The sequence below is a fragment of the Nerophis ophidion genome, linkage group LG27 (genome assembly GCF_033978795.1).
Source record: "Nerophis ophidion isolate RoL-2023_Sa linkage group LG27, RoL_Noph_v1.0, whole genome shotgun sequence".
Taxonomy (NCBI): Eukaryota; Metazoa; Chordata; class Actinopteri; order Syngnathiformes; family Syngnathidae; genus Nerophis; species Nerophis ophidion.
Genome location: NC_084637.1, coordinates 7,523,103 through 7,548,151, shown reverse-complemented (window position 1 = coordinate 7,548,151; position 25,049 = coordinate 7,523,103). Strand labels below are relative to the sequence as shown.

The window sequence follows — 25,049 nt, the reverse complement described above, 5'->3', positions numbered from 1 at the left end:
GAGGAGCAGCGGCTTTACTTTGAGTTCCTCCCGGATGACAGAGCTTCTCACCCTATCACTAAGGGAGAGACCCGCCACACGGCGGAGGAAACTCATTTCGTCCGCTTGTACCCGTGATCTTATCCTTTCGGTCATGACCCAAAGCTCATGACCATAGGTGAGGATGGGAACGTAGATCGACCGGTAAATTGAGAGCTTTGCCTTCCGGCTCAGCTCCTTCTTCACCACAACAGATCGGTACAACGTCCGCATTACTGAAGACGCCGCACCGATCCGCCTGTCGATCTCACGATCCACTCTTCCCCCACTTGTGAACAAGACTCCTAGGTACTTGAACTCCTCCACTTGGGGCAGGGTCTCCTCCCCAAGCCGGAGATGGCACCCCACCCTTTTCCAGGAGAGAATCATGGACTCGGATTTGGAGGTGCTGATTCTCATTCCGGCCGCTTCACACTCGACTGCGAACCGATCCAGCGAGAGCTGAAGATCCCGGCCAGATGAAGCCAACAGGACCACATCGTCTGCAAAAAGCAGAGACTTAATCCCGCGGCCACCAAACCGGAACCCCTCACTGATCGTACAGGGAGCGGACCGCCATAATAAGACAGTCCGATACCCCATACTCTCTGAGCACTCCCCACAGGACTTCCCGAGGGACACGGTCAAATGCCTTCTCCAAGTCCACAAAGCACATGTAGACTGGTTGGGCAAACTCCCATGCACCCTCAAGAACCCTGCCGAGAGTATAGAGCTGGTCCACAGTTCCACGACCAGGACGAAAACCACACTGTTCCTCCTGAGAGGCTAGGAATAACAAACAGAAAAACTAAACTTGGCACGAAGGCACAAAAAAGGGAAAACAAAACATTAGCATGAGAGCTAAGAATAACAACGGCAGTCGTCACTGTTGCATGAAAGCAAACTAGGAACCCAGGCAGAACAACGAAAAAGGGCAGGTTTATACAAGGGAGTAATCAAAAGCAACAGGTGTGTGGGAGCAAGAGTAGCAGGTGAAACTAACAAGAAACCATGGAAGCAGACTAAACAGGAACTAAGCAGTCAAACGACGGAGAGTGATACAAAACAAGGAAATAAAGCAACAGTATGTGAAGATCCGAGCAGCGGATCGCAACACAGCTGCTTGCAAGAACCCTACAGGTACATCAACAAAGTGCCACTTTTGCAGCCATTGTTATCGATTGTGATTAGTCAAAATGTTGAACAATTCTGATTTTATAGCACTAAACACAACACTAAAACATGTTTAATGTCCAAGCTGCACAATGTGAGACATCCATACTTGTGCAGAGTTATCCAGACTTCGGGAAAGAGCTTTTTGTTAGCTTTGCTCGCCTGTTTTCCAAAGAAAAACTCATGAGAGATGGTCACTAAGAGCCCAATAATCCTTAACCCGTTTGGTTATTGTGTCTTCCAGTAGACCAGGGGTGTCCAAACTTTTTTCACCTAGGGCCGCACACGGAAAAATTATCAAGCATGCGGGGGCCATTTTGATATTTTTCATTTTCAAACTATAACAAAATATCTGGATTTTTAAAAATTATTTTACCCTTTAGAACAGGGGTAGGGAACCTATGGCTCTAGAGCCAGATGTGGTTCTTTTGATGACTGAATCTGGCTCTCAGATAAATCTTAGCTGACATTGCTTAACACGATAAGTAATGAATACTTCCGCTGGTAATCTAAGTGTCAAAAATAACGTTCAAAATATAAAACATTCTCATGCGTTTTCATCCATCCATCCGGTTTCTACCGCACCTGTTCAAGAAGTCACATTCATTTTATTTATTTTTGGTTAGCCTCAGAATAAGAATGTTATTAAAAACAATAAGAGACTTACTATACTCTAAAAATGTTGGTCTTTATTAAAAAATGCACAAATATAGTTGTATTGAGTTTTAAAAAAATAAAATTATATGGCTCTCACGGAAATACTTTAAAAAATATTTTCCTTGTATGGCGCTCTCAGGCAAAAAGGTTCCCGACCCCTGCTTTAGGGTCTCCGGGGACCATAAAGGGTCTCAGTTAATAAAATGTTAAAAATAAGTCAAATTTGTATTATTATTTTTTATTTAACAGTTCGAGATGCTACCTCAGTAGAAGCATTTAAAACTCATCTGTATACTCTAGCCTTTAAATAGACCTTCTTTTTTAGACCAGTTGATCTGCCGCTTCTTTTCTTTTTTTATCCTATGTCCCCCCCCCCTCCCTTGTGGAGGGGGTCCGGTCCGATGACCATGGATGAAGTAATGGCTGTCCAGAGTTGAGACCCAGGATGGACCGCTCGCCTGTGTATCGGTTGGGGACATCTCAACGCTGCTGATCCGCCTCCACTTGGGATGGTTTCCTATGGACGGGACTCTCGCTGCTGTCTTGGATCCGCTTTGAACTGAACTCTCGCGGCTGTGTTGGAGCCACTATGGATTGAACTTTCACAGTATCATGTTAGACCCGCTCGACATCCATTGCTTTCGGTCCCCTTGAGGTGGGGGGTTGCCCACATCTGAGGTCCTCTCCAAGGTAACTTTTTGCAACTTAATGCCAAAAAAACGGAAATGCTGATTATCGGTCCTGCTAGACACCGACCTCTATTTAATAATACAACTTTAACATTTGACAACCAAATAATAAAACAAGGTGACTCTGTAAGAAATCTGGGTATTATCTTCGACCCAACTCTCTCCTTTGAGTCACACATTAAAAGCGTTACTAAAACGGCCTTCTTTCATCTCCGTAATATCGCTAAAATTCGCTCCATTTTGTCCACTAAAGACGTCGAGATCATTATCCATGCGTTTGTTACGTCTCGTCTCGATTACTGTAACGTATTATTTTCGGGTCTCCCCATGTCTAGCATTAAAAGATTACAGTTGGTACAAAATGCGGCTGCTAGACTTTTGACAAGAACAAGAAAGTTTGATCACATTACACCTGTACTGGCTCACCTGCACTGGCTTCCTGTGCACTTAAGATGTGACTTTAAGGTTTTACTACTTACGTATAAAATACTACACGGTCTAGCTCCAGCCTATCTTGCCGATTGTATTGTACCATATGTCCCGGCAAGAAATCTGCGTTCAAAAGACTCCGGCTTATTAGTGATTCCTAGAGCTCAAAAAAAAGTCTGCGGGCTATAGAGCGTTTTCCGTTCGGGCTCCAGTACTCTGGAATGCCCTCCCGGTAACAGTTCGAGATGCTACCTCAGTAGAAGCATTTAAGTCTCGTCTTAAAACTCATCTGTATACTCTAGCCTTTAAATAGACCTCCTTTTTAGACCAGTTGATCTGCCGCTTCTTTTCTTTTTCTCCTATGTCCCCCCCTCCCTTGTGGAGGGGGTCCGGTCCGATGACCATGGATGAAGTACTGACTGTCCAGAGTCGAGACCCAGGATGGACCGCTCGTCGGGACCCAGGATGGACCGCTCGCCTGTATCGGTTGGGGACATCTCTACGCTGCTGATCCGCTTGAGATGGTTTCCTGTGGACGGGACTCTCACTGCTGTCTTGGAGCCACTATGGATTGAACTTTCACAGTATCATGTTAGACCCGCTCGACATCCATTGCTTTCGGTCCCCTAGAGGGGGGGGGGGTTGCCCACATCTGAGGTCCTCTCCAAGGTTTCTCATAGTCAGCATTGTCACTGGCGTCCCACTGAATGTGAATTCTCCCTGCCCACTGGGTGTGAGTTTTCCTTGCCCTTTTGTGGGTTCTTCCGAGGATGTTGTAGTCGTAATGATTTGTGCAGTCCTTTGAGACATTTGTGATTTGGGGCTATATAAATAAACATTGATTGATTGATTGATTCTCATAGTCAGCATTGTCACTGGCGTCCCACTGGATGTGAATTCTCCCTGCCCACTGGGTGTGAGTTTTCCTTGCCCTTTTGTGGGTTCTTCCGAGGATGTCGTAGTCGTAATGATTTGTGCAGTCCTTTGAGACATTTGTGATTTGGGGCTATATAAATAAACATTGATTGATCATTGATGCATCTTTCTAAAAAAGGCGTAAGAAAAGAAAGAGCATTATCCAACATCACAAGGAATGTATTTTTTCTCAGTTCAGTTAAGGACACGTGATCTTTGGTGGAAGTCCACATTAGAGAACTACTAATCGAGACGAGACGTAACAAACGCATGGATAATGATCTCGACGTCTTTAGTGGACAAAATGGAGCGAATTTTAGCGATATTACGGAGATGAAAGAAGGCCGTTTTAGTAACGCTTTTAATGTGTGACTCAAAGGAGAGCGTTGGGTCGAAGATAATACCCAGATTCATTACCGAGTCACCTTGTTTTATTATTTGGTTGTCAAATGTTAAAGTTGTATTATTAAATAGAGGTCGGTGTCTAGCAGGACCGATAATCAGCATTTCCGTTTTTTGGGCGTTAAGTTGCAAAAAATTAGCGGACATCCATTGTTTAATTTCATTAAGACACGCTTCCACCTCACTACAGTCCGGCGTGTTGGTCATCTTTAGGGCATGATGGGATGTAAGAGAAGAAGTTGCATGCAAAAGACGGAGAAGAGCGTGTAAGTGACTGTGAAACACAAGCTGAAGCTTTTCCTCGCTGACCTTGCGGCTGAATGTAGCCACATGTTTTCATTCACAGTGAAGCCGCTGAAATTGCGGTGATGTCATCTTTTCCCTTTCCTCGCTGATTTGAAAAGAAAAGTCTGATGCTCCGACGCAGGGAAATGTTATGTATATTTTAAGGGGAGAGTCCAACATGGGAGGGGCGTCCTCACTGTCGCGCTCTTGAGCTGGTTAAGTTTTCATGCTTTAATGTTTTCCTACATTTATTGAGCTGAAGCACATATTTTACAGTGGAAAAATACTACAGCGCACTGCCAGTTGAAAATGTTGCACACAGGTTAGATATTTATCACCTGCCATGTGGAAAACCAAGTAATTATGTTTTTATGTAAATTAATAATTTTACTAACTAAAGTGCTGCAGCACTGTGGTTGGGAATCACTGTTGCATCACTGAGGCTCTTTAGCGCCGTCGTAGTGGCTCCCTGAAGCTTTTTCAAAGATGTTAATTTGATTTTATTATATATTTTTTTATAAATGTCTAATGATAATGTCAATGATATTTACTCACTGCTATGTTGAAATTGTTACTAATATTTTTACTGTTATTGATAATATTCTATTTTGTTTCACTACTTTTGGATTATTCTGTGTCGTGTTTGTGTGTCTCTTAATTGCTCTGTTTATTGCAGTTCTGAGTGTTGCTGGGTCGGATTTCGGTTTTGGTATTGGATTGCATTGTCATGGTATTGCTGTGTGTTGTTTTGTTGGATTGATTAATATAAAAATACAAAATTAAATTAAAAAAATTTTCAAAATTATGTTAAAAAATGGAAAAATATTTTTTTTAAATATAGTTTTTGTTTTTCAATGGTTTCTGTAGGAGGACTAAGATGACACAAGCATCCCTAATTGATAGAAATCCCACTGTTTATATTAAACAAGCTTCACTGATGAGAGTATTTGGCGAGGGCCGTTTTGTCCTACTAATTTCAGCGATCCTTGAACTTGTCGTAGTTTGTTTGCATGTACAAAATGTTTTAGAAATCATTGGAAACTCAAGACAGCCATGACATTATGTTCTTTACAAGAAAATGTGTGTGTGTATATATATATATATATATATATATATATATATATATATATATATATACACAGTATATATGTATGTATATATATAAAATTACAGTATATATATATATATATATATATATATATATATATATATATATATATATATATATATGTATATATGTATATGTGTATATGTATATATATGTGTATATATATATATATATATATATATATTTATTTATTTATATATATATATATATATATATATGTATATGTATATATATATATACCGCACACCCTACATTTTCGAGGAAAATAATGATAATTTAAAAAATAAAATTTTTCCATGTTATAGCCGCAGCTATATATATATATATATATATACATATATATATATATATATATATATATATATATATATATATATATATATATATATATATATATATATATATATATATATATATATATATATATATATATACACACACATATATAGCTGCGGTAATAATATGGAAAAATATTATAGTATTGTAATAATTAATAATATATTATATAATAAGGAAAAATATACTTTTATATATATATATATATAACTAAATATATAGATATATATACATATATATATATAGCTGAGGCTATAATATGGAAAAATATTATTTTTATTTTATATATATATATGTGTATGTATATATATATATATATATATATATATATATACATATATATATATACATACATGTATATATATATATATATATATATATATATATATATATATATATATATACTGTATATGTATAGCTAGCTGCGGCTATGATATGAAAAAATATAATTGTTATTATTATTTTTCTCAATAATGTAGGGTGTGCAGGTAATATACTAGTGTGGTCTATTGTCTGAAAAATATGGTTCTTGGAATTAAGTTGATTCGACATTTTAAAAATTGTTAAAAAAATAGGTTTGAAGTAGTTAAGCTCCTTTTGTCATTTTATTGTAGTTTATCCTAGTTCCATTTCCCTGGTGGGTAACTTCAGTACATAAAGCTACATTTAGTATCCAATCATTTACAATTTGGCTCACTATATTTCCCAAGCAGCTCGCCCAACACTCTTATCATGTCCGTCTCCTCGCGAGGTCACAGTGACGGACGCGGGGAAACGATCAAGGCGAGTCGGGCTGGAAGGAACAATGCTGTTTGCTGTGAAAACCGCCGCAAATCAAAAGACGTGTTTTCCCTCCGCCGTGGCTGATGTGAAATAAAACAAAGAACACGGAGAACGACTCTTCAAATGTGAACCAGCTGTTCAAAGTGCTTCCTCTTTGTAAGCAAGAAGTTGAGCAAAAGTTCAAATCCTCGGTTAAGGAAACCTGAGCGAGGGTTCCTCTGGGCCTTTGAAACAGGAAACACCGGAATGGTCATCAAGCATGCTCAGTTTCACCATAGACTGCACGTGCTCCGAGAAATGCATCGAATGTAATTAATGTTCTCATTAAGCGATAGTTGGTTTATATTCACTTGAAACTGATGTGCAGGTGTACTAATGAAAGGACAGGTGTGTCTGCATATAGAGCAGGTGTGTCAAACTCAAATAGAGGGTGGGCCAAAATTTAAAACTGAACAAAGCCGCGGGCCAAGGTTGAACAAATGAACCTTTTAATCGGGACCCAAACAAGTTTTGTATGGAATATTGAACAAGCGAGACTTATATAACTTTATAGTGACATGCAAAATCCAGTTTCAAATAATACTAATAATTTAAAAATAGCCATGGCATGTCAAATCAAATTTAAATACAAATTGAATGCCTCTTTTCTATTTGCAGCCTTCTCAGGTAAATATCAAAATAAACTTTTCCCACAGGCTAATAATAAATGTTTATATTGTAGCGTCCAGGAAGAGGTAGTGCTGCAAGGGCTTCTGTGTATTTGTTCTGTTGTGTTTCTGTTGTGTTTAAATAGACCTCCTTTTTAGACCAGTTGATCTGCCGTTTCTTTTCTTTCTCCTATGTCCCCCCCTCCCTTGTGGAGGGGGTCCGGTCCGATGACCATGGATGAAGTACTGGCTGTCCAGAGTCGAGACCCAGGATGGACCGCTCGTCGGGACCCAGAATGGACCGCTCGCCTGTGTATCGGTTGGGGACATCTCTATGCTGCTGATCCGCCTCCGCTTGAGATGGTCTCCTGTGGACGGGACTCTCGCTGCTGTCTTGGATCCGCTTGTACTGAACTCTCGCGGCTGTGTTGGAGCCACTATGGATTGAACTTTCACAGTATCATGTTAGACCCGCTCGACATCCATTGCTTTCGGTCCCCTAGAGGGGGGGTGGGGGGGGTTTGCCCACATCTGAGGTCCTCTCCAAGGTTTCTCATAGTCAGCATTGTCACTGGCGTCCCACTGGATGTGAATTCTCCCTGCCCACTGGGTGTGAGTTTTCCTTGCACTTTTGTGGGTTCTTCCGAGGATGTTGTAGTCGTAATGATGTGTACAGTCCTTTGAGACATTTGTGATTTGGAGCTATATAAATAAACATTGATTGATTGATTGATTGTTACAGTGCGGATGTTCTCCCGACATGTGCTTGTCATTCTCGTTTAGTGTTGGTTCACAGTGTGGCGCATATTTGTAACTGTCAGGCTTTCCCCTGACAGGTTGTCTATGTTTTAGTTTTGTCTTTGTTTCCTCCTGTGTTTAGTATCTCCTTTCTTTAGTTCCTGTCAAGTGCTCTTATTTTGGTTCAGCTTCCTGTTTGTCTCCCTGTGTGCTGTTGTCACCTCATCTGCGGCTGATTGGCACCTGGCCACACCTGTAGTCAATCAGCCCGCTCCTATTTGTTCCCACTTTGTCTTTCAGTCAGCGCTGGATCATTGTATTGTCGCGTCAATGTCATTTTCTACTTGTCATTCCTACTGGTCGTGTGAATGCAGCGTAGCGGTAAGCTATATTTGGTAGATGTTTTGTAGCTTACTGTTTTTTGTTCCCTGCTTCCGATGGGTTTGTTCATAGCCCTTAGTTTGTTATATCCGCCCATGTGCGTGCTTTTTGTTTGTACCCTTTTGGTTTTGTTTTTGTCTTAGTATTTAATTAAATATGTTTTCACATTCCATGCCTGCCTCCATCCCTGCATCTTGGGCTTCGTCACCAAACAATCTTGTTTGGTGTGGGTTCACAGTGTGGCGCATATTTGTAACATTGTTAAAGTTGTTTATACGGCCACCCTCAGTGTGACCTGTATGGCTGTTGACCAAGCGTGCATTGCATTAGCGTGTGTGTGCAAAAGCCACATATATCATGTGACTTGCCTGGCACGCTGTTTCTACGTCGGAAAAGCGGACGTGACGAAAGGTTTTAGAGGACGCTCGAGGCAGTGCCTTTAAGGCACGCCCCCAATATTGTTGTCCAGGTGGGAATTGGGAGAAATTTGGGAGAATGGTTCCCCCTATGATTTAATTTGATATTGCCTCAAGGGCCAAATGAAAATACACGGCGGGCCAAATTTGGGCCGCGGGCCAGAGTTTGACACCCGTGATATAGAAGAAATGACTGCAAGAGAAATACAGTCGTGGTCACTTTTAAAGAACATAATAATAATTTAAACAGCTCTTATTTTTTGTGATAGAGTGATTGGAGCACATACTTGTTGGTCACAAAAACATTCATGAAGTTTGGTTCTTTCATGCATTTATTATGGGTCTACTGAAAATGGGGTCAAAAGTATACATACAGCGTTGTTAATATTTGCTTACGTGTCCTTTGGCAAGTTTCACTGCAAAAAGGCGCTTTTGGTAGCCATCCGCAGGCTTCTGGCAAGCTTCGAGTTGAATTTTTGACCGCTCCTCTTGACAAAATTGGTGCAGTTCAGCTACATTTGTTGACATGGACTTGTTTCTTCAGCATTGTCCACACAGTTAAGTCAGGACTTTGAGAAGGCCATTCTAAAACCTTCATTCTAGCCTGATTTAGCCAATCCTTGACCACTTCTCACGTGTAGTCACGTCCATCCATCCCTCCATCCGTTTTCTGCCGCTTATTACCTTTGGTGCATATCTCAGCTACAATCGGGCGGAAGGCGGCGTTCACCCTGGACAAGACGCCAACTCATCGCAGGGCCTTGTGGTCACGTTCTGTTTGGTTTTGGACTCATTGTGCACTCTTGTTTGTTTTGTCACCATGACAACCATTAGTTCACCCGATTCATTTGGACTCACGCACCTCTGTTTATCACACCAATATTATTTAAGCTTGTAGTTGCCAGGCAGTCGGCCTGGCATCATTGTTGTTCTTCCATGCTCTGTTGATTCTCTTCATAGATCCATTTTCTACCGCTTATTTCCTTTTGGGGTGGCGGGGTGCGCTGGTGCATATCTCAGCTACAATCGGGCGGAAGGCGGCGTTCACCCTGGACAAGACGCCAACTCATCGCAGGGCCTTGTGGTCACGTTCTGTTTGGTTTTGGACTCATTGTGCACTCTTGTTTGTTTTGTCACCATGACAATCATTAGTTCACCTGATTCATTTGGACTCACGCACCTCTGTTAATCACACCAATATTATTTAAGCTTGTAGTTGCCAGGCAGTAGGCCTGGCGTCATTGTTGTTCTTCCATGCTCTGTCGATTCTGTTCATCCATCCATTTTCTACCGCTTATTCCCTTTTGGGGTCGCGGGGGGTGGTGGTGCATATCTCAGCTACAATCGGGCGGAAGGCAGTGTACACCCTGGACAAAACAACACCTCATCGCAGGGCCTTGTGGTCACGTTCTGTTTGGTTTTGGACTCATTGTGCACTCTTGTTTGTTTGGTCACCATGACAACCATTAGTTCACCTGATTCATTTGGACTCACGCACCTCTGTTAATCACACCAATATTATTTAAGCTTGTAGTTGCCAGGCAGTCGGCCTGGCGTCATTGTTGTTGTTCCATGCTCTGTTGATTCTCTTCATAGATCCATTTTCTACCGCTTATTCCCTTTTTGGGTCGCGGGGAGCGCTGGTGCATATCTCAGCTACAATCGGGCGGAAGGCAGCGTACACCCTGGACAAGACGCCTCCTCATCGCAGGGCCTTGTGGTCACGTTCTGTTTGGTTTTGGACTCATTGTGCACTCTTGTTTGTTTTGTCACCATGACAACCACTAGTTCACCTGATTCATTTGCACTCACGCACCTGTGTTAATCACACCAATATTATTTAAGCTTGTAGTTGCCAGGCAGTCTGCCTGGCGTCATTGTTGTTCTTCCATGCTCTGTTGATTCTCTTCATAGATCCATTTTCTACCGCTTATTCCCTTTTTGGGTCGCGGGGAGCGCTGGTGCATATCTCAGCTACAATCGGGCGGAAGGCAGCGTACACCCTGGACAAGACGCCTCCTCATCGCAGGGCCTTGTGGTCACGTTCTGTTTGGTTTTGGACTCATTGTGCACTCTTGTTTGTTTTGTCACCATGACAACCACTAGTTCACCTGATTCATTTGCACTCACGCACCTGTGTTAATCACACCAATATTATTTAAGCTTGTAGTTGCCAGGCAGTCTGCCTGGCGTCATTGTTGTTCTTCCATGCTCTGTTGATTCTCTTCATGCCATAGTTCATGCTTCATGCCCTGCACGTAAGTTTTTGTTTATTCAAGTCACAGTTAGCGATTTTTTCATGTCCTAAGTTTTATGCCTCTGTGGTGTTTTTTGTTTTTATAGCCAAGTTTGTTCTCCGCCTTGTGCGCACCTTTTGTTTGCACTTTTTTTATGGATGAATTAAAGTATGTATTTACCTTCACGCCATGTCCGGTCACCTTCCTTTGCATTCCAGGAAAACAAACCACACCATACTCCACGTTTTGACAGTGTTCTTGGGGTCATTGTCCCATTTATTCTCTGTAAAGCAACCAGTTCCATTGACAGCAAGAGCATAATACTACCACCACCATGCTTGACGGTAGGAATGGTGTTCCTTTGAATAAAGGCCTCCCCTTTTCTCCTCCAAACATATTAATGTGTATTGTGGTCAAACAGCTAAATTTTTGTTTCATCTGATCACACAACTTTCCTCTAGAAGGTCTTTGTGACAGTCTCTTACTGTCGTCATGTGGGTTCTCAGGACCACCAAGGAAGGACATTGTGGCGCAGGTTAGACTTTCTTTTATTTTTCGATAGCAAGAGTCTCTACGGGTTGCTTTTCAGCCCTGCCGTGTCCTGCTTCCTCTGCCGCTCCACCTTTTCAGTCGTGTGCGTCTTCGTCTTCCTGTGGCTCTCTCTCGCTCTTGTCCAGCATCCGCTTGCTTCTGGCTCCTTCTCTCTCCGTCTCCTCTTCCTGGCGTTTACGGCCGCTGCCCTTTATATATAGTGTGAGAGGAGATTTAAATTGCGCCAAGCTGGGCGACACACACACCTGATAATATTTGCGGGGTTAATTCCGGCTATTGAAACTGTAAGGTTTTATTATTATTATTATTATTCTTTATTATTCCGCACCTTCGCACCCTAATTTTACCCCCTTAACATGCTTCAAAACTCACCAAATTTGAACCCACACATCGGTACGGTGGACTTTCCCAACATATTAAGCAACCAAACCCCAAAAATGAAAATTGCGTGCTAGCGCCCCCTAGGAAGGAAAAAAACAGACTGCTCATAACTTCTGTTAGGAATATCGTAGAGACATGAAACAAAAACCTCTATGTAGGTCTGACTTATACCTACATTTTCCAGTTTAAACTTCTATGGCAAAAATCAACAAGAAGTTGGCAAAAACCCCTTCAAAACTAAATTTTCGGAAAAAATGCTATTTTTGCCTCTTTGAGCTGTAATTTGACCCTCTTAAAATGCTTCAAAACTCACCAAACTTGGCACACACATCAGGACTGAAGGAAATTGCGATCTAATGAAAAAAAACAAACCCCAAAACCCAAAATTGCGCTCTACCGCAATTTTTGAATAAAACATAGAAAAAACTGCTTCTAGGAAGAAAACACAGACAAAACTGCTTGTAACATCCGGTAGGAATGTCGGAGAGACATGAAACAAAACGTTATATGTAGGTCTCACTTAGACCTACATTTAGATAATTGACAGCTTTCAGTAGAAATCAACAGGAAGATGGTTATTACCCCTTCAAAATAAATTATTTGTTATTCCGCACCTTCGCACCCTAATTTGACCCCCTTAACACGCTTCAAAACTCACCAAATTTGACACACAAGTCCGTCTGGAAAACCTCCCCGACTTATTAGGCAACCAAACCCCAAAAATCAAAATTGCACGCTAGCACCCCCTAGGAAGGAAAAAAAAAAACAGACTGCTTGTAACTTCTGTTAGGAATGTCATACATACATGAAACAAAAACTGTCACATAGGTGTAACCTAGACCTAGATTTCATAATTTTACCTGCTAGGGCAAAAATCTACAAGACGTTGGCAAAAACCCCTTCAAAACAAAATTTTCGCGAAAAATAATTTGACCCCCTTAAAATGCTTCAAAACTCACCAAATTTTGCACACACATCAGGACTGGCGAAAATTGCCATCTACTAAAAAAAACAAACCCCAAAAATCAAAATTGCGCTCTAGCGCCCCGTAGGAAAAAACACAGACAAAACTGCTTGTAACTTCTGTTAGGAATGTTGTACATACATGAAACAAAAACTGTCACATAGGTCTAACCTAGACCTAGATTTCCTAATTTTACCTGCTAGGGCAAAAATCTACAGGACGTTGGCAAAACCCCCTTTCAAAACAAAATTTTCGCAAAAAATAATTTGACCCCCTTAAAATGCTTCAAAACTCACCAAATTTTGCACACACATCAGGACTGGCGAAAATTGCCATCTACTAAAAAAAACAAACCCCAAAAATCAAAATTGCGCTCTAGCGCCCCCTAGGAAAAAACACGGACAAAACTGCTTGTAACTTCTGTTAGGAATGTCGTAGAAACATTAAACAAAAAACCTTTTATGTAGGTCTGACTTAGACCAGGGCTTGAGTCGCGGGGGCAGCAGCCAAAGGTGGACCTGACCAACGCTGCTTGCAGCTTTAATTATTATTATTATTATTACTATTATTTGAAACTGGATTTTGCATGTCACTATAAAGTTATGTAAGCCTTGATTGTTCAATATTCAATGCAAAACTTGTTTGGGTCCCTATTAAAAGGTTAATTTGTTCAACTTTGGCCCGCGGCTTTTTTCAGTTTACAATTTTGGCCCACTCTGTATTTGAGTTCGACACCACTGTTCTAGGGCAAAAATCTACAGGAAGTTGGCAAAAACCCCTTTCAAAACAAAATTTTCGCTAAAAATAATTTGACCCCCTTAAAATGTTTCAAAACTCACCAAATTTTGCACACACATCAGGACTGGCGAAAATTGCCATCTACTAAAAAAACCAAACCCCAAAAATCAAAATTGCGCTCTAGCGCCCCCTAGGAAAAAACACGGACAAAACTGCTTGTAACTTCTGTTAGGAATGTCGTACATACATGAAACAAAAACTGTCACATAGGTGTAACCTAGACATAGATTTCATAATTTTACCTGCTAGGGCAAAAATCTACAGGAAGTTGGCAAAAACCCCTTCAAAACAAAATTTTCGCAAAAAATAAATTTGACCCCCTTAAAATGCTTCAAAACTCACCAAATTTTGCACACACATCAGGACTGGCGAAAATTGCCATCTACTAAAAAACCAAACCCCAAAAATCAAAATTGCGCTCTAGCGCCCCCTAGGAAAAAACACGGACAAAACTGCTTGTAACTTCTGTTAGGAATGTCATATATACATGAAACAAAAACTGTCACATAGGTGTAACCTAGACGTAGATTTCATAATTTTACCTGCTAGGGCAAAAATCTACACGGAAGTTGGCAAAAACCCCTTCAAAACAAAATTTTCGCAAAAAATAATTTGACCCCCTTAAAATGCTTCAAAACTCACCAAATTTTGCACACACATCAGGACTGGCAAAAATTGCCATCTACTAAAAAAACCAAACCCCAAAAATTAAAATTGCGCTCTAGCGCCCCCTAGGAAAAAACACGGACAAAACTGCTTGTAACTTCTGTTAGGAATGTCGTAGAAACATGAAACAAAAAACCTTTTATGTAGGTCTGACTTAGACCAGGGCTTGAGTCGCGGGGGCAGCAGCCAAAGGTGGACCCGACCAATGCTGCTTGCAGCTTTAATTATTATTATTATTATTATTACTATTATTTGAAACTCGATTTTGCATGTCACTATAAAGTTATGTAAGCCTTGATTGTTCAATATTCAATGCAAAACTTGTTGGGGTCCCTATTAAAAGGTTAATTTGTTCAACCTTGGCCCGTGGCTTTGTTCAGTCTCCAATTTTGGCCCACTCTGTGTTTGAGTTCGACACCACTGTTCTAGGGCAAAAATCTACAGGAAGTTGGCAAAAACCCCTTCAAAACAAAATTTTCGCCAAAGATAATTTGACCCCCTTAAAATAATTCAAAACTCACCAAATTTTGCACACACATTAGGACTGGCGAAAATTGCCATCTACTAAAAAACCAAACCCCAAAAATCAAAATTGCGCTCTAGCGCCCCCTAGGAAAAAACTCGGACAAAACTGCTTGTAACTTCTGTTAGGAATGTCGTAGAAACATGAAACCAAAAACCTTTTATGTAGGTCTGACTTAGACCAGGGCTTGAGTCGCGGGGGCAGCAGTCCACTCCTCCTCGCCACCATCTTGGGCCGGGCTACGGTGTGCTCTGCCTCGCTCCCGGCTCCGCCTCTCCACAGTCTTATTATAATTGTCCATAGGCTGTCAAATTCAACCAGAAGCGTATTGCAATGAAACATGTAACAAAATATTAACATTGCTGTATGTATACCGGCAGATTTGGTCACATTTTCAGTAGACCTATAATAAATTCATAAAAGAACCAAACTTCATGAATGTTTTTTTTTGTGGCCAACAAGTATGTGCTCCAATCACGACATCACAAAAAAACAAGAGTTGTAGACATTATAGCAAACTCAAAACAGCCATGACTTTATGTTCTTTACAAGCGTATGCAAACTTTTGATCGCGACTGTAAATGAAAAGACTGGAAGTTGGGCCAAGAGAAATACATGACAGTATTTTCCTTGTCTGTGCCTTTTCCCTAAAACAGATCCAGTTCTCTTTGTGTTTGTTCCCCCCCCCCTTTACTGGTGCAGCTCCTCCCTCTCGCGCATAAAAGCTTCCACAGCTTCATGATTCTGTGCGACGTCTTCCCTGCAGCTGCAGCATGAAGGTAAGACGTGCATCGTTCAGCTTTTACACTCCTTTGTTGTCGCCTGCATGCTGCATCGGCTCTTCGGGAACCCAACAGTGCGGATGATTGAAAACGTCGTCGCCCTCTGGCGTCCTTGGGAAGTTTCCATGTGCAAATGCAGTCCTGGGACTAGAAGTGGTGCTTCAGTGCATCATCGTGGAGTTTTGATCCTGCGTTTTTCTTCTTTGTGCACAAACTGGGTCTTTTAGGGGGCGTGGCTCAGGTGGGAGAGCAACCTACTCAGTGGCCTAGGGCAGGGGTGTCGAACTCAAATACAGAGTGGGCCAAAATTGTAAACTGAACAAAGCCGCGGGCCAAGGTTGAACGAATTAACCTTTTAATAGGGACCCCAACAAGTTTTGCATTGAATATTGAACAATCAAGGCTTACATAACTTTATAGTGACATGCAAAATCGAGTTTCAAATAATAATAATAATAATTAAATCTGCAAGCAGCGTTGGTCGGATACGCATTTGGCTGCTGCCCCCATGACTCAAGCCCTGGTCTAAGTCAGACCTACATAGAGGTTTTTGTTTCATGTTTCTACGACATTCCTAACAGAAGTTACAAGCATTTTTGTCTGTGTTTTTTCCTAGGGGGCACTAGAGTGCAATTTTGATTTTTGGGGTTTGGTTTTGTAGTAGATGGCAATTTTCGTCAGTCCTGATGTGTGTGCAAAATTTGGTGAGTTTTGAAGCATTTTAAGGGGGTCAAATTATTTTTTGCGAAAATTTTGTTTTTGAAGGGGTTTTTGCCAACTTCCTGTAGATTTTTGCCCTAGAAGGTAAAATTAAGAAATCTAGGTCTAGGTTAGACCTATGTAACAGTTTTTGTTTCATGTATGTACGACATTCCTAACAGAAGTTACAAGCAGTTTTGTCTGTGTGTTTTTTCCTAGGGGGCGCTAGAGCGCAATTTTGATTTTTGGGGTTTGGATTTTTAATAGATGGCAATTTTCGCCAGTCCTGATGTGTGTGCAAAATTTGGTGACTTTTGAAGCATTTTAAGGGGGTCAAATAATTGTTTGCGCAAATTTTGTTTTGAAGGGGTTTTTGCCAACTTCCTATAGATGTTTGCCCGAGAAGGTAAAATTATGAAATCTAGGTCTAGGTTAGACCTATGTGACAGTTTTTTTTCATGTATGTACGACATTCCTAACAGAAGTTAAAAGCAGTTTTGTCTGTGTGTTTTTTCCTAGGGGGCGCTAGAGCGCAATTTTGATTTTTGGGGTTTGGATTTTTAATAGATGGCAATTTTCGCCAGTCCTGATGTGTGTGCAAAATTTGGTGAGTTTTGAAGCATTTTAAGGGGGTCAAATTCTTTTTTGCGCAAATTTTGTTTTGAAGGGGTTTTTGCCAACTTCCTATAGATGTTTGCCCGAGAAGGTAAAATTATGAAATCTAGGTCTAGGTTAGACCTATGTGACAGTTTTTGTTTCATGTATGTACGACATTCCTAAAAGAAGTTACAAGCAGTCTGTTTTTTTTCCTTCCTAGGGGGTGCTAGCGTGCAATTCTGATTTTTGGGGTTTGATGCCTAATAAGTTGGGAAGGTTTTCCAGACGGACATGTGTGTCAAATTTGGTGAGTTTTGAAGCATGTTAAGGGGGTCAAATTAGGGTGCGAAGGTGCGGAATAACAAATAATTTATTTTGAAGGGGTAATAACCATCTTCCTGTTGATTTCTACTGAAAGCTGTCAATTATCTAAATGTAGGTCTAAGTGAGACCTACATAGAAGTTTTTGTTTCATTTCTCCCTGACATTCCTACCGGAAGTTACAAGCAGTTTTGTCTGTGTTTTCTTCCTAGAAGCAGTTTTTTCTGTTTTATTAAAAAATTGCGTTAGAGCGCAATTTTGAGTTTTGGGCTTTGTTTTTTTCATTAGATCGCAATTTCTGCCAGTCCTGATGTGTGTGCCAAGTTTGGTGAGTTTTGAAGCATTTTAAGAGGGTCAAATTACAGCTCAAAGAGGCAAAAATTACATCTTTTGCGAACATTTTGTTTTGAAGGAGTTTTTGCCAACTTTTTTGTTGATTTTTGCCACAAAAGTTTACATTGGAAATTGTAGGTATAAGTCAGACCTACATAGAGGTTTTTGTTTCATGTCTCTACGACATTCTTAACGGAAGTTACAAACAGTCTGTTTTTTTTTTTCCTAGGGGGCGCTAGCGCGCAATTTTCATTTTTGGGGTTTGGTTGCTTAATATGTTGGGAAGGTCCACCGTACCGATGTGTGTGTCAAATTTGGTGAGTTTTGAAATATGTTAAGGGGGTCAAATTAGGGTGCGAAGGTGCGGAATAACAAAGAATTGTTTTTGAAGGGGTAATTTACTACTGAAAGATGTCAATTATCTAAATGTAGGTCTAAGTGAGACCTACATAGAAGTTTTTGTTTCATGTCTCTCCGACATTCCTACCGGAAGTTACAAGCAGTTGTGTCTGTGTTTTCTTCCTAGAAGCAGTTTTTTCTATGTTTTATTCAAAAAATTGCGTTAGAGCGCAATTTGAGTTTGGGCTTTGTTTTTTTCATTAGATCGCAATTTCTGCCAGTCCTGATGTGTGTGCCAAGTTTGGTGAGTTTTGAAGCATTTTAAGAGGGTCAAATTACAGCTCAAAGAGGCAAAAATTACATCTTTGCGAAAATTTTGTTTTGAAGGAGTTTTTGCCAACTTCTTGTTGATTTTTGCCATAGAAGTTCACATTGGAAAATGCAGGTCTAAGTCAGACCTACATAGAGGTTTTTGTTTCATGTCTCTACGACATTCCTAACGGAAGTTACAAGCAGTCTGTTTTTGTTTTATTTTCCTAGGGGGCGCTAGCGCGCAAATTTAATTTTTGGGGTGTGGTTGCTTAATATGTTGGGAAGGTCCAACGTACCGATGTGTGTGTCAAATTTGGTGAGTTTTGAAGCATGTTAAGGGGGTCAAATTAGGGTGCGAAGGTGCGGAATAATAAAGAATAATAATAGTAAAACCTTACAGTTACAATAGGGTCCTTTGGCCCATTGCAAAAGGACTCCAAAGGTGTCCTTTTGCAATGGGCCTGGCGGACCCTAATAATAATGTATCAATAATTATTGCTCAGTTTGCTACACAGATTTGCTTTAACACTGAATATGGAACAAACAACGCTTATATAACTTAATAGTGCAAAATCAATTTCAAAAAACAACGAAAAAATATCAATGGCATATTAAATAAAATTTTAATAAAACATTGAATGCCTCTTTTCTATTTTCAGCCTTCCGAGGTAAATATCAACAGGCTAATTAAAAATAAATGGGGGGTGGGGTGGGGGTGTTGGTAGCGGGGGGTTTGTATTGTAGCGTCCCGGAAGAGTTATTTCTGCAAGGGTTCTGGGTGTTTGTTCTGTTGTGCTGCGGTTGTGGATGTTCTCCCAAAATGTGCTTGTCATTCTTGTTTGGTGTGGGTTCAAAGTGTGGCGCATATTTGTAACAGTGTTAAAGTTGTTTATACGGCCACCCTCAGTGTGACCTGTATGGCTGTTGACCAAGTATGCGTTGCATTCACAAACCTGTGTGTAGAAGCCGCATATATTATGTCAATGGGCCAGCACGTTGTTTTTATGGAGGAGAAGCGGTGGGTAGTAACGCGCTACATTTACTCTGTTACATCTACTTGAGTAACTTTTGGGATAAATTATACTTCTAAGAGTAGTTTTTATGCAACATATTTTAACTTTTACTTGAGTATATTTATAGAAAAGAAACGCTACTTTTACTCCGCTCCATTCATGTACATTCAGCTTGTTACTCGCTACTTTTTTTTAATCGATCTATTAATGTTTGTTTTGGTTTTTCAAAGTAGGATCCATGCATGCCTGCATTTCACGTTGGACCAATCAAACAGAGCCAGGCGGTCACGTGACCGTCACACGTTGAATCCGACTTAAACAAGTTGAAAAACGTATTGGGGTGTTACCATTTAGTGGTCAATTGTACGGAATATGTACTGTACTGTGCAATCTACTAATAAAAGTTTCAATCAATCAATCAATCAATCAAAAGTGTAAAGGAAAAAAGACACTTTTTATTTCAACCGTACGTCCCGTCAAAAGCCTAAAGGCTGATCGCACAGTTCCTGTCTTCACAATAAAAGTGCCGCTCCATCCCGCCTGCACTAACAAAATAAGAGTCTCCGAAAGCCAGCGCAAACAAGCGAGCAAGCTACGAAGTTTGCCGCCGATGTATTTCTTGTAAAGTGTATAAAAACGAATATGGAAGCTGGACAAATAAGATGCCAAAAACCAACGACTTTCATGTGGTATTAGACAGAAAGGAGGAACTTTTTTTCTCCTCCATTTGAAAACGTGGACGTTATCAGCACTAGACTGTCTGATTCCAATCAATGCAAGTCATCAGAATCAGGTAATACACCAACTTATATTCTTGTCTTCATGAAAGATTGTCACAATAGGGCTTGGACGTGGATTGTTTCTTCGATGCAGATGAGAATCAGCGCGAGTGCGGCGTGGACGTGAGTACATGGTTGTTTATTTAATAAACAAATAAAACAACAAAAAGCGCTCACAATGGAGGGAAGAAACTTGGCTAAACAGTACAAACGTGAAACAAAAACACTTGCTCGATTGGCATGAATGAACTATGAACAGAAACAGCGCGATGGCATGACTATATACAAACAAAACAAAACTAGCACCGCGGCATAAATACATAAACTTATGGAACTGTGGACGAGGACGTGAAGGTTGGGTGCAGCATGGCTAGGGTGCGTGCGAGTGTGAAGATCCCAGAATGACGAACAGAAAAAGAGCGACTTAAGTAGCTGTGATGATTAGTGAAAACAGGTGAGGCTGAGAAAAAGGGACGTGACATGACAGGTGAAAAGTAATGAGTTGGCATGGAAACCAACAAAAACCAGGAAGTGCAAAACGTGACTGAATGTCCAAAATCAAAACATAACATGACAAAACAAAACATGGTCCATAGGTGTGACAAAGATAGGAATCTATATGTTAAACATGCATGTATATTCATTAAAACACTTTTAACAAGTCAACAAAAACGGCAAAATAAAGACATATAAATTATATACTGTATATGTATATATATATACATATATATATATATATGTATATAAATATATATATATATATATATATATACAGTATATATATATATATATATATATATATATATATATATATATATATACAGTATATATCCATCCATCCATTTCCTACCACTTATTCCGTTTTGAGGTCGCGGGGGGGCGCTGGCACCTATGTCAGCTACAATCGGGCGGAAGGCAGGGTGCACCCCTGGACATATTAATATATGTGATATGTGTGTGTATGTATATATGAGGTAGATCACCTCGAGTTGGTCATTTATTAAATAATTGATTGACGTTGAAAAACTTATTGGGGTGTTACCATTTAGTGGTCAATTGTAGGGAATATGTACTGTACTGTGCAATCTACTAATAAAATATTAAATCACTCAATCAATCAATCAATCAGTCAATCAATCAATGCCTACTGACCTAATGGTGCTGTTAATTTATTGTGGCTCAATTTGCCTTTTTTTTATTTTAATGTATTATTATTTAATATATATTATTGTTTTAGTTGCTTAAGATATATTCCTGGCTCTGAATTTGCTCATTGCTATTTTTATGTTTTTGTGCATTATTTGTTGCCGTAATGAGGTTACTCATCAGTTACTCAGTACTTGAGTAGTTTTTTCACAACATACTTTGTACTTTTACTCAAGTATGGACCACTCGCCTGTATCGGTTGGGGACATCTCTACGCTGCTGATCCGCTTGAAATGGTTTCCTGTGGACGGGACTCTCGCTGCTGTCTTGGAGCCACTATGGATTGAACTTTCACAGTATCATGTTAGACCCGCTCGACATCCATTGCTTTCGGTCCCCTAGGAGGGGGGGGGGGGGTGGGGGGGGGAGGATTCCCCACATCTGAGGTCCTCTCCAAGGTTTCTCATAGTCAGCATTGTCACTGGCGTCCCACTGGATATGAATTCTCCCTGCCCACTGGGTGTGAGTTTTCCTTGCCCTTTTGTGGGTTCTTCCGAGGATGTTGTAGTCGTAATGATTTGTGCAGTCCTTTGAGACATTTGTGATTTGGGGGCTATATAAATAAACATTGATTGATTGATTGATGAAGTAAACATTTGGGTGACTACTCCTTACTTTTACTTGAGTAATACATCTGTAAAGTATCAGTACTCTTACTGAGTACAGTTTTTGGCTTCTCCACCCACCTCTGATGTTTACTATTTTATTGAAGGACAAACTTGCAATAAGAAATATATGTTTAATGTACCCTAACATTTTTTGATAAAATAAAGCCAATAAGGCTTTATAAAAGTACCAAAAGTATCAAAATAAGTATATTTTCGTACCGGTACTGAAAATTGTTATCGAGACAAGACTATGCTATATGAATACAGACCATTTACTATTTTATTTTTATGTTGAAGTGATCTTCAAGTGTTTGTGTGTAAACTGGCAGCGTTTGACCCTCTGCACTATCAGGACTTGGCAGGCTACGTTCGGGACTTGTTTGTGACAGAAGACTTTCAAGCATGAAGAAGAAAAGCATGCAGCTTATACTTCCTGGATGAGGATTCTTCTAAGTTGTTTTGAGTTAACACCTCCTTAGTCAGCCGGACCCAAACCTTGCTTCACATTTGCTGCCTCCCTCTCGCCTCCAGAACAGGAAGTGTTGATGTAGTAAGGAGGGAATGTGCTTCTTGATCCCACCGCAACAGGACTACTTTCGAGTCTCCCACTTCTGGGTCAAAGCTGCAAAATACAAAAGCCAGTTCTAGAAAAAGTCTATTTTAAGATGGTTCCAGTTCTGTGTTTAGCATGTAGCTAGACCAGGGGTGTCAAACGTACGGACCGCGGGCCGGATCAGACCCGTGAACAGGTTTTATCCGGCCTGCGGGATGAGTTTGCTAAGTATAAAAACGAACGGAAATTTTTGAATGAAAGAAACTGCTGTTCTTGACTCCGCCAAGACTGTCCTTTGTCCCCGATTCTGTTCATAACTTTTATGGACAGAATTTCTAGGCGCAGTCAAGGCGTTGAGGGGTTCTGGTTTGGTGACCGCAGGATTAGGTCTCTGCTTTTTGCGGATGATGTGGTCCTGATGGCTTCATCTGACCGGGATCTTCAGCTCTCACTGGATCGGTTTGCAGCCGAGTGTGAAGCGACTGGGATGACAATTAGTACCTCCAAGACTGAGTCCATGGTTCTCGCCCGGAAAATGGTGGAGTGCCATCTCCGGGTTGGGGAGGAGATCTTGCCCCAAGTGGAGGAGTTCAAGTACCTAGGAGTCTTGTTCACGAGTGAGGGAAGAGTGGATCGTGAGATCGACAGGCGGATCGGTGCGGCGTCTTCAGTAATGCGGACGATGTACCGATCCGTTGTGGTGAAGAAGGAGCTGAGCCGGAAGGCAAAGCTCTCAATTTACCGGTCGATCTTCGTTCCCATCCTCACCTATGGTCATGAGCTTTGGGTCATGACCGAAAGGATAAGATCACGGGTACAAGCGGCCGAAATGAGTTTTCCTCCGCCTTAGAGATAGGGTGAGAAGCTCTGCCATCCGGGAGGAACTCAAAGTAAAGCCGCTGCTCCTTCACATCGAGAGGAGCCAGATGAGGTGGTTCGGGCATCTGGTCAGGATGCCACCCGAACGCCTCCCTAGGGAGGTGTTTAGGGCACGTCCAACCGGTAGGAGGCCACGGGGAAGACCCAGGACACGTTGGGAAGACTATGTCTCCCGGCTGGCCTGGGAACGCCTCGGGATCCCCCGGGAAGAGCTAGACGAAGTGGCTGGGGAGAGGAAAGTCTGGGTTTCCCTGCTTAGGCTGTTGCCCCCGCGACCCGACCTCGGATAAGCGGAAGAAGATGGATGGATGGATGGAAACTGCTGTTCTAAATGTGTCCACCAGATGTCACAATAGCAATTCTTTGTATCTTTGTAGATTATGCTACATATATAAAACAAAAAAAAACACATGATGTTAGTGCACTAGTTGAGGAAAACAAGCAAACCATATAAATGTCACGCCCATAAGATCATGTTTTGTTTTTGTCATGTTTGGTTATTTTTTGGACACTTGTTTCCTGCTTTGGCACTTCCTTGTTTTCTTTGTTTCCATAGCAACTCATTAGTTTCCACCTTGTCTCCAAGTCACGGCCCGGTCCTCAGTTCTCACACCTGTTAATCATTATCACAGCTATTATTTAAGTCACAGTTGCCAAGTGTTCAGTCTGGCAACTTCACTTTGCCCACGTATACCTCAACTCCTTCATGCCATTCCATGCTGTTCGTTTTGTCCACGCCACCTTCATGCCACAGTGCAAGTGTTTTTGTTCATGTTTATGGTTTGTAGCCTTTATCCTAGTTATTTTTTTTTTTCATAGCCCAGTTTTTGTACTTCCGCCCTCGTGCGCGCTTTTTGTTTATTGGTTCAGCTCGGGTGGTAGAGTGACCGTGCCAGCAACTTGAGGGTTGCAGGTTCGATTCCCGCTTCCGCCATCCTAGTCACTGCCGTTGTGTCCTTGGGCAAGACACTTTACCCACCTGCTCCCAGTGCCACCCACACTGGTTTGAATGTAACTTAGATATTGGGTTTCACTATGTAAAGCGCTTTGAGTCACTAGAGAAAAAGCGCTATGTAAATATAATTCACTTCACTTCACATTCCTTTTTAGTGTTAAAATAAAAATGTACTCACACTCACGTCTCGCCCGTGCATATTTCCCTTTGCGTTGGTAAAACAAACTATCTCCGAGTCATAGTCCAAGTCGTGACCATAAATAACATACTATAATTTGATTTTGATATTATTTTTTTTTATCTTGATGGATTGAAAATTACACCAATGAGTTTACTGATGAACAATATCACATAATTTATTAAAAAAGTATAAATAAAGACAGAGATAGAATACTATTAACCGTAACATGTAAGTGTAAAAAAAAACAACATTAATTTTTAATCAAACCAAAGTTTGTGTCAAGTGTCTCAAAGGGCTGCACAAGCCACAACAACATCCCGCATCAGGGCAAGAAAAAAACTCAACCCAATGGGATACATTGAGAAACCTTAGAGGGGACCGCAGATGACAATCT

The 25,049-nt window shown here is 40.9% G+C and overlaps 1 protein-coding gene across 7 annotated transcripts in view; it reads left to right on the top strand.

Moving 5' to 3' along the window:
• Positions 1-25,049, top strand: part of LOC133544007 (collagen alpha-1(VIII) chain-like) — a 56,738-nt gene that overhangs the window by 16,611 nt on the left and 15,078 nt on the right. For 3 of the 7 annotated variants that reach the window (XM_061888974.1, XM_061888970.1, XM_061888971.1), the window contains exon 1: positions 15,752-15,877. The exons of 2 other annotated variants lie outside the window; for them this stretch is intronic. The gene's annotated coding sequence lies outside the window, so the exon portion shown is untranslated. Of the gene's footprint in view, positions 1-15,751; positions 15,878-25,049 lie in introns of those variants that run through there. 2 more of the 7 variants (XM_061888972.1, XM_061888968.1) reach the window with 1 other exon arrangement.